Source organism: Echinops telfairi, unplaced genomic scaffold (assembly GCF_000313985.2).
Source record: "Echinops telfairi isolate 266 unplaced genomic scaffold, ASM31398v2 ScPeMD7_3533;HRSCAF=4204_0, whole genome shotgun sequence".
Lineage (NCBI taxonomy): Eukaryota > Metazoa > Chordata > Mammalia > Afrosoricida > Tenrecidae > Echinops > Echinops telfairi.
In genome coordinates, this window is record NW_022107431.1 from 84,329,408 (window position 1) to 84,339,661 (window position 10,254).

The window sequence follows — 10,254 nt, forward strand, 5'->3', positions numbered from 1 at the left end:
AAAAAATACTTGTTTTCCCTAGTGCATATCATTCTACTTTTTAAAATAGGTTTATTTTCATTTAAAATTTTAAATAACTTTTCAATACAGCACCATTTATAATAAAACAATATTCAGGCTACATAGCATTCACTCTTTGAAATAAGTACCATACATTTTAAAGTTGTACTTTTATTCTGTAAGACTTTATTTATTTCCTATGTGCAGCTCTTCTTGAATTCAGTAAAAATTATATTAAGCAATAAAAAAGAAGAAAGAAAAAAATGGCCAGTCTCCCTCTCTTCTTGTTCTGTGAGTTTGGACTTACAAGGGAGCACATTTCAAGACTCTTAACTACATGCTTGAGTTTTAAAAGTCCTGTGTACCAGCCCAATTCATGACTGTTATTATGCAATGGGACTTTTGGGGAAACCACCAGTGAATGATAAACTGGCACCTCAATTCCCATATTTACATTTTTTAAATATATTTTGTGCTTTGGTGAGTTTACATTACAAATTAGGATCCCATTAAACAATTTCTATACATATTGTTCAATGACATTGGCTATGATTTTTCATATTCTATCAACGTGTTTTAGTGGTTTTCTAAATTGCTTGTAAAAGGAGTTGCACACACATAATCACAATCAGTTCCCCCATGTTTCTTATGTACTTGCTAAAGGGCCTGCACAGCTGGCAGTGTAAGGTGGTTAGGGCCAACACTAGTTTTATGAAACAAATTTTACAAACCAGATTTATGAAAACTTCAAACAAGTCTCCATTTCACCTTAAACTATACAAATCTAAATATATACCATTGTAAAATGTAAACCTTTCAATACTAGTAAATGTTCATCTATGAAGTAAGAAAGTGTCTCTAGTCTACTGAGTTAAAACCTAAAAAAAATTTACAAACTGGCTGACCCATGAGGAAACTAAGGAAACTGAATATTCGGCATTCCTTTTAATCAGAAGCAGAAAAACAAAAATTAACTCTTGAGAAGCACTACAGTGTGGGTATTCAAAGGGTGGACATGGAGCCAGAATGCTTGGATCTGAAAATGAGCTCCACAACTTACTGTGTGACCTCAAGTACCATATATACTCGAGTATAAGCTGAGTTTTTCAGCACATTTTTAATGCAGTTTTTGTGGTAAAATTAGGTTCCTCGACTGATAATCAGGTTGGCTTATACTCAAGTAAACACGGTAAGTCACTTATCTCAGTTTTCTCATCTGGAAAATGGGAATAACATTACATATGAGAATTAAGTGAATACTTAAAACAGTACATACCACTGTGGCTATCATAATTTACCAAAAGCAAAAAAAAAAAAGTATGGTCTTGAGAAATATATTCAAATAATAAAGATTTCAAGAGCTTAAGAATAAACACAAGTATTTCATATTATAATTTTTTTAATTGTATTTTGCTGTAGACACAGCGAGAGTGCATTAAAAGCTGTGGGACCCACCACCATCTTTGGGAAGGAGTCACCTTTAAAGCTGCCCATTTTAATGTTATGTAAATTTTCCTCACTTTGCAATGATTAAACCCTTCCAACCAAAACCAAACTCACAGCCACCTAGTGGATGCAGACTCATGGTGACCCTACAGGACCAGGGAGAACTGCCCCTGCGAGTTTTCAAGACTGTAAAACTCTATGGGGACGAAAACCTCATCTTTCTCCTAAGAACTGGCTGGGGGGTTCAAAGTGCTGCCCCTGTAGAGCCCAACACATACGCACAGTGCCAGCCAGGGTTCCTGACTCAGATAAAAACAAGCTCACTGCCACTGGATATATTCTGACTCACAGTGGTCCTGTAACTGCTCTCTGGCCTCCAAGACAAAAGCAACACCATTCTCCCACAGATTGAAACCCTATTCACAATAAATTCACCACAATCACCTAACTTGCTGTGCACACAGCTTATACGAGGGAAACCCCGCCCCCAGAGTTTATTGCCCCCAAGCTATGTATTTAAATTCTTTTACAAAACAACCTTATTATCATAAGTACTATCCATTACACTTAATATGTTTGTCAAATTTGCTATTCCATTCTTGGAAACACATTTTTCAAACTCATCTGTTTGTATGGCTGACAGCAACTCCCTAGGTTTTTTTCTTCTTCTTCACCTCTTCTACATCGTCAAATTGTTGTCCTCTCACGTCCCTCTTCATTCATGGAAACAAAAAGAAGTCACATGGAGCGAGGCTGGGTGATTAAGGTGCATGGGGCAAGAAAGGCATGCTGTTTTTTCCCCCAAAATTGGAGCACTGAGATGTCTGTGTGAGCAGGTGCAAGCCAGTCCCCCGTCTGCCACAAATCAGGCCTTTTTCTAATCACACACAATTACCCAATCTTTTCAGAACCTTTAAAGAGAAAGCTTGATAAACAGTCTGACCTGGTGGAATGACCTCCAAATGCCTTTTCACCCATTTGGGTTCAGGAAGTTTGGACAGACACCCAGAACGAGGTTTGTTATCAACATTTCACCCTTTTTGAAACAAGAAAACCATTCGTACACTTGAGTTTTCCCCATAGTGCTGTCCGTGTACGCTGTGTTCAACATCACAACAGTTCCTGCGTCATTTTTCCCAAACAGAAACAAAATTTCACAGCCGCATGCCATTTTCTTAAATCGGTCATAACAAAAAACAAAGTTCAAGCAATTCACTGTGACCAGAGAGAACCTTCCCAGGCAACACCACTAGGTGCACTAAATCAGGGCAAGCTGCTTGATGCTCACCTAGCAGGAAAAAGGTGTACTATGAAAGCTCTGCTCAGCCAGGCAGAGTTGGTGGGGTTAGTGTACCCCTGGTATAACACTGAGAAGATTCTAATCTTTTCTTGCACAAAAGGTAAATGAGAACTGCATGTCCCTGTTCCAAACTGATCTCGGTCATAACACAGTCTGCCTGTGCCCATCCTATCACGTCCTTTCCATGATGTTTATGCCTTCCCCACTTGCCTTCCAACTTGGTCATCCTTCAGGACCTCGCTCAAAATCGTCTCTCTTCTATGTATGGCGCAGCCAGACTCAATAGATTCTGCTATTTCCTCACTGCACCCTTTTTCCTCTACCACAGAATTTATAAGCTTATTGGAAAGACAGTTACTTGCCAGAGACTGTGATGCATTCCTTCGAGCTAAATGATCATGTTTCACTTTATCTCTAGCTCCTGGCACGGAGGCTGGAGCATATTAAGAACCAAGCAAAATTCCATAAAATGAGGCCACAGCAGGTCAAGTTGGGTTGCATTAATTAGACAATAAAGGATTATACTGTACTTTAAATATAAAAAAAAATTTTTTTAAATCACCTCATAGAGTGGCGATACCAGGAGGGTGGACAGAAGGTGAGGTACAATGGGGGAACCAATTACAAGGATCTACATATGGTTAGCCCCCTCCCTGGGGGATGGACAACAGAAAAGTGGGTGAAGGGAGACATCAGACAGTGTAAGATATAACAAAATAATAATTTATAAATTATCAAGTGTTCATGAGGGAGGGGGCAGGGAGGGAGGAGGAAAAATGAGCTGATGCAAGGGCTCACGTAGAATGCCAATGTTTTGAGAATGATGGCAACAAATGTACAAATGTGCTAGACACAATGGATGTATGTATGGATTGTGATACAAGTTGCATAAGCCCCCAATAAAATGATTTTTAAAATCACCTCAAGAATTGCCTACAGAAAACACAATACATATATTGCATTTACATATATATTGTAATATTTATTTATGGGGGGGGATGAGCTGCTCAAGTTGAAAGAAAATGTTTTGAAAATGATGATGGCAACATATGAACAAACATGCCTGACACAATGGATGTGTGTATGGATTGTGATAAGAGCTGTAAGAACCCCTAATCATTTTTAAAAAGAAGATATGAAATAAAAATAATATATAATTGATCAAATTGAAGAGGGTGGGAGGGCGGGCGGGGAGGGAAAGGATAAAAAGAGGAACTTATACCAAGGGCTCAAGAAGAAAATGTTTTGGAAATGATGATGGCAACATATGTACAAATATGCTTGATACAACTGATGTATGGAATGTTATAAAAGGTGTAAGAGCCCCCAACAAAATGATTAAAAAAATAAAAATCTCTATGCAAAAAGAAATAAAATACGATAAATGTAATACATATATTGCAATACAATAATATATAGGAAACCTATGTATTTTACAAGTGAATTTGGGATGGAAAAGTTAGACTTATTTTATAAAATCTTCTAATAAACAGCAGAGGCCAAACGAGGCCACATCCTTACCTAGATTTCCAACTTCATATTCTTCCCATCATACTCTTATCTATCAAAGTCCCTTCCTACTCCAAATGACTAAACAAAATAAAAACCCTCACTGCTATCCAATCCATGCTGACTCATAGCGACCCTGTGGGTTTTTGAGATTGTAACTGTTGTATGAGTAGAAAATCCAGTCTTTCTCCCTCAGAGCTGAGGCAGTTTGGAACTGCCAACCATGTAGATTGTAGCCCAACACGCAACCACTACATCACCACGTTAAAATTAAATGCTACTTTGCATGAGCTTCTGTAAGTGAAAAAGGAAACGAAATGTTAATACAGCCTATAGTGCTCAGAGAAGAATTTTTACAAACACAGGTCCTGAGGAATGAGTAGAATATGGGCAAAGAGAGGATGACAAGCAGTCCAAGGAAAGAAACACAGCACCAGCAAAGGCAAGTGGTAGGCTGGAGTAAGGTGCATGACAGCTGGAGGGAAAATTTGGGATGGGTACAGCAGCACATTTTTCCCCAATCATGAATGACAAAATTATGCACAAAAGACCTGGCATGGCATATGCATGCATACACCACACATCTTGTGACATTTCCCAAAGTGAATTTCAGACTCATTCACCCTCACTCAATAGCTCAAAAATGTTACTTTTGATCCTATTTGTATAATAACGGTGAAAGCCATGGTGTGAAAGTCATGGAACAAGTGTGACATTACCCTGGCAATCAGAGAATAAACCACTCATACTACGGTTGTCCTGGGGCAGCTCACAGCTGGGCAGAAGAGCAGCAGAATCCACTGTAGCCTGTTAGCCTGCAGGGGCAGGCCAGGGACAGAGCAGAGCCCAGTGAGCAGGACTGCCTCAGCCCGAGCACAGGCTGGTTTCATGGTGCATAGGGATCGTTGCCCATGGCTGCCCAGGTCCTCTGGTTTGGGCCCCACATGTAGGGCAGCACAATGCCACCGTTCCTCTGAGTCCCAGGGGACAGGAGCCAGGACAAATCATCTTGTCAGAGCAAGGGATATGTGACCACTGTGCACTCAGTCTCACATGTGCCCTGGTGTCTCCACACAGAAGCCAGCCAAAGAGCGAGGCACAGCACAGTATACCAGCCTGTCCTGTCCACCAAGGTGCTCATCCGTCCCACCCCCAGGGATGGGGCCAGCAGCTTCTGCCCAGGAGTGTTTCCATGGAGGAACAAGTGATTTCTCCCAGCAGAGTAAGAATGAAATCCTGCCAGGAGAGGAAATGCTTTAAAAACTCCAAGAGACAGGAGGGTTCTGTGGCTGGGAAACTGCTGGGTCAACAGGCACCAAGATGAAGATGTAACATTAAATGTACTGGGCATGGAGGGGGGAAAATTATGTCATCAACACATGCAAAAATAAGGGTATATCACATTTAAGGAAATAGCAAGCCAGGGCACAGCAGTATGCACAAACATGGCATATGTATAACTCCTTTCTAATGTATCTTACTATGACAGGAGACTCTAGGCAAGTCACTTTATGTCCTATCCCTCCATTTTCCTGTGAAATGGTAATACTCAATGCATCAGGCTGTTCTAGGGAGGAAAAAGAATATATGAAATATGATACAGTGCCAAACATAGGCCATTAGTCCACTGATGCCAAATCTGTAGGAACATAACAAACGGAGGCTGTGGAGGTCTCAATTTCTACCAACCTGAAGAGCCCGCAAGGCTTCCTAGTGGGGAAAGAGGAACAACGAACTGGAAGCAGCACCCAGAATGAGCACCTGATTGGAGAGGCTAGCCATGAAGCAATTTTAGCCACTATGGTATAAGGTCATGAGTGGCTGACCTAGAGTGTAATTAATGGATCAGTACAAAAAGATGAGTCTTTTTAAAAAGAGTACCTATATCTTGGGGGAAATTTACTAAGGGATAAAGAACAAAGGTCTAGAAGCTGATACAGGCAATGGAGTAAGGGGCACTGGAATCGGAATTACATGGATTTAAGCTCTCCATTACTGCTTATAAACGGTGTGTCCTTGGAAAACAAACCTGGCCTCCCTGAACCTCACATCTGTAAAGAATTCTAATTTCATGGGTCAATTCCAATTCATAGCAGTCTCCCATGTGTCACAGTGAACTGTGCTCCACAGGGTTTTCAGGGGCCTTTTCCGAGGGACCTCTGAGCTTTTGCTTAGGAGATGAGTACATTCATTTCCTGGTAGCACTGTTGAGTAAGAGTTGGACAGCTAACTGCAATGTCAACATACAAACCCACCAGCTGCTCCACAGGAGAAAGATGAGGCCAGACAAAGAGTGAGGCAGTACACTGCACATCCTACAGGTTTACAGTCTCAGAAACCCTATGAAAGGGCACTGAGAATCCAATTTCAGAGGGCTAGTTACTACATTGGTATGTTATTAATACATGGTTTCAAATGCTTCCCTGGCCCCTCTGCCTGAATACTACACACCAATTATCCCTCTGATTGACTCTTATCTAACAGTAAGTTTAATATCAGCTCTTTGGAAAACTTGGCCCTAGCCAACATCCAGTCTAATTACTTCCATAATAGCACTTAACCCCAAGTATCGTAGTTCTCAGTTTATTTTATCTAGCCCTTGTCCCCTCTACAAGTAACTGTTATTGACAGCAGCCACTGGGTCGAACTCACCTTTGTATTGCTAATATTTACATAACTGGTACAGAATAAGTCTCAGAAACTTTGCATTAACAACTGAAAAAAATAAGTAAATCGCAAAATCATACTAACTCATTGTTAAGTCAATTCCATTTCATAGAGGCCCTACACGACACAGTAGAAATTGCCCTGTAGTTTTCAAGCCTTTAAATCTCTATGGAAGCACACTGCCACACCTTCCTGGCCTGGAGCAGCTAGTGAGTGCAAACCCAGGCCTTTTGATTCACAGCAGAGCACTTTCTACTCTACCCCCGGGGCTGCTTTTGAAAATTATACTCACTCACGGCCATGGAGTCAATACTGTCTCAAAGTGACCCCCTGGGGGTTTCAGAGACTATCTGTTCACAGGCGTAGAAAGCCCAATCTTTCTCCCGAGGAGCCGCTAGTGGTTTTGAACTGCTGACCATTTGGAGTCACAGCCCAACATAGAACCACTACAGTACTGAAAGAACATTGCTACCTAAACTTGTTTCCTAATGAATATAATCGTGTTTTAAATTTAAAGGCCGTTATTTTAGAAATTCCGTTCTCTCTCCAATGTTACACTACATCATCACAACCATCCATCCAATTTAAAGATGATGTTTTATAAACATAGAACTCCAACCTATAATGCAATCTTATCAAAAGCAAGCTTCTTGAGGGATGGGGCTATGTCTTCTTGACTGCTGTTTTTCTGCACCTAGTTCGGTGCCTGAAACAGAGTAGGTGTCCAAAAACATTTGCTGAACAAATCAAGTCACTTTAAAAAAAGACACAAAATATACCATTTAAAATATATAGGTAATGCAAAATTAATGGTCTCTTTCACTCCCTATAACAAAGCTAACCTTATAAGGCATTTTTTGTTTGGTTTTGTTTCTTTGCTGACAAAAATCCTCAACTACTTAGAAATTCAAGTATCAAGTACCAACTATAGGTAAAATTGTGAATATCTAGAAACAATCTATGTTGGCTGGTTTCCCTTTAAATTTATGACATTGACCTCAAAAGTGGGTCCTGAGTGCTGTATTTCCAAAGTCCATTTATTCTCCACTGCCTAAAATCCAGGCACTCTGGCGGCGTGGTGGGCTACACATTGGGGCATTAAGTCAGTAGTTGGAAATTACTAGCAGCCCCAAAGGAGCAAGATGAGGCTTTCTATGCCCTTAAAGACGGACAGTTTTTGAAACTACGGGTGCAATTTTACTCTGTGCCATAGGGTCACTCTGAATTACAATCTACTCATTGACAGTGAGTTTAATATTTTTGGTTCATACTTCCTCCTCCATTTTACATCCCCCTGTTTTTCCTCTCCCAGCTAATGGTCTTGCTTCCTATTTCCTTCTACCATGTTACAGTAGATCAGTTTAATAATTTACTGAAAAGTCTCCGACGACGGGTGGGGAGTGCGGCATTAAAGATCCCAGTACTCAGTCTTTGAACCACTCACTCCCTCAAGCATCTCTCTTATGGCTTTTACATTCCATTTACCTATTAACAATTACTAATTACTACACTCACATCATCAGCCCAGACTTCCCTAATATACTTGTTCCATATACACTAGTGTATATTGATACATCCATTTGGAAATCTAATAGTATCTTAAATTTAACATGCTCAAAACTGAACATAGTTTCAGATCTTCTCTCCCCCATTTCTAGTGTACTCTTCTCCACCTTACTACTTGGTAACTCCATTCTTGAACTACAACCCACTCTGTCAGTAAAACTATGGTCTACAGTTTCCAATGGTTGGTTTGTGGGTACCTTATTGCCAGGCCTTTCTTCCAAGGCACCTCTCGGTGGGCTTGAACCGCAAACCTTTTTGTTACCAGAGTAGCTGTTAAACCTTTTTCTTCAGGCCACAGAGTTTATAATCATCGACACCTAAGCTACACCTGTAGCTTAGAAGCAAATCTAGAGCTAGAACATTTCTCATCACCTCCACTATTATCGCCCACATATGCTCCTGTAAAGATTTATAACACCTGGGTAATCAATTCGTGAAAGTGGGTTTGGCTGGGCTGGAGTTGGTACTATCCTCAGGCACACTTCTTTCCCTGCACATTGAAAATTCCACTAGCAACTTCATCTATGGAAATCAAAATTGGTTCAGTTCATAGCCAAACGCATTCCGTCCTGAGGAAGTAAGTAAGTTCTGGAAGTTCAGCTGCCTTTTAGTAGCCTCTGAGCTCTGATTTTTGCTGAAGATAACGCAGTGCCTCCCCAAGCCTTAGAAAAATCTAGAACCCATCCAGATTTCCGAGGTTCCTCGAATTCAGAGATGATGAAAATAACCTAAAGTGTAAATAAAGTATGTGAAAGTGCTTTGCCAAGAGAAAAATGGTTTTGTTAACATTAATTATTAAGTAATGATTGCCGTTGACAAAATAAATATTGCTTGAAAGAAATACCCACCGAATTCGGTTAGAATCAGACTGTGCATGTGAACCAATTAGTTTAAATAACTGCTCCACCATATAAATACAAGTCCTAAACTAAACTCCAGCGCTGGCGATAAAATCCTGGGTTTCCTACCTTCGTCAGGGACAGACATATTCCCGGGAGACCGCACAGGCCACACCCTCGGCCAGCCCGAGCGATGAGGCGGCTTCTCGCCAGCCCCACCTCTGCTCCGGGAGCCACCTCCACCCGCCATCACAGCCCCGGGCAGCGCTCTCCTCGCCGGCCATTCTCCCTCCTTCCTACCGCTACGATCCGGCCCTTCCCCACTCTTCCTTCAGGTATTTCCTCAAGCTGAGGGGAACCGGGATACCCTACCCGCAGCGCCGGCTCCGTCTCCGGCTTCTTGCACCAGCAGAGGCGCCTGGGTCGGGGTCGCGGTCGCGGTCGCGGGCAGGGAGGCAGTGCTGACGCCGGACACACTGCCTGCAGAGGTGCGCTAGCCGGGAGTCCCGAGAGCTTGCGCAGCCGCAGAAGGCGCCGGCGCGGAAGTAGGTGCCGAGCCGGCTGCACTTCCGCCCTCCGGGAACCAGCGAACACCACCGGCGGCGACACAGAACGCCGGAATCTCAACGCAAGTCCAGTCACCCTCGGCGCCCGGAGATGACGTCACGAGACCTCACGCGGCCCGCACTCCGCCCTTCTGGTACAGTTCAACCCGGCGAGAGCGAGGCCACGCTGGAGCATGCGCAGCTAGAGCAAGGCGCTCAAATGGGCGGGGCGAGGTGGGACGGGGCGGGGTCAAGTCCCTGACCATTTCAAAGAGTACGCTTTTCCGAGAGAGCTGACCTCTTGGTGTTTGATGGTTCTATTACAGCAGTGAGTTTTTAAAATACTGAGACACTGCCTTACTTGGATTGAAACAGCTTTCTC

At 42.3% G+C, this 10,254-nt stretch overlaps 1 protein-coding gene across 1 annotated transcript in view; it reads right to left on the bottom strand.

Annotated features, from left to right (window-relative positions):
• Positions 1-9,909, bottom strand: part of ATG5 (autophagy related 5) — a 119,688-nt gene extending 109,779 nt beyond the window's left edge. Inside the window, exon 1 of the mRNA XM_004696229.2 lies at positions 9,700-9,909. The gene's annotated coding sequence lies outside the window, so the exon portion shown is untranslated. The remainder of the gene's footprint in view (positions 1-9,699) is intronic.
• Positions 9,910-10,254: the final 345 nt, after the last annotated feature.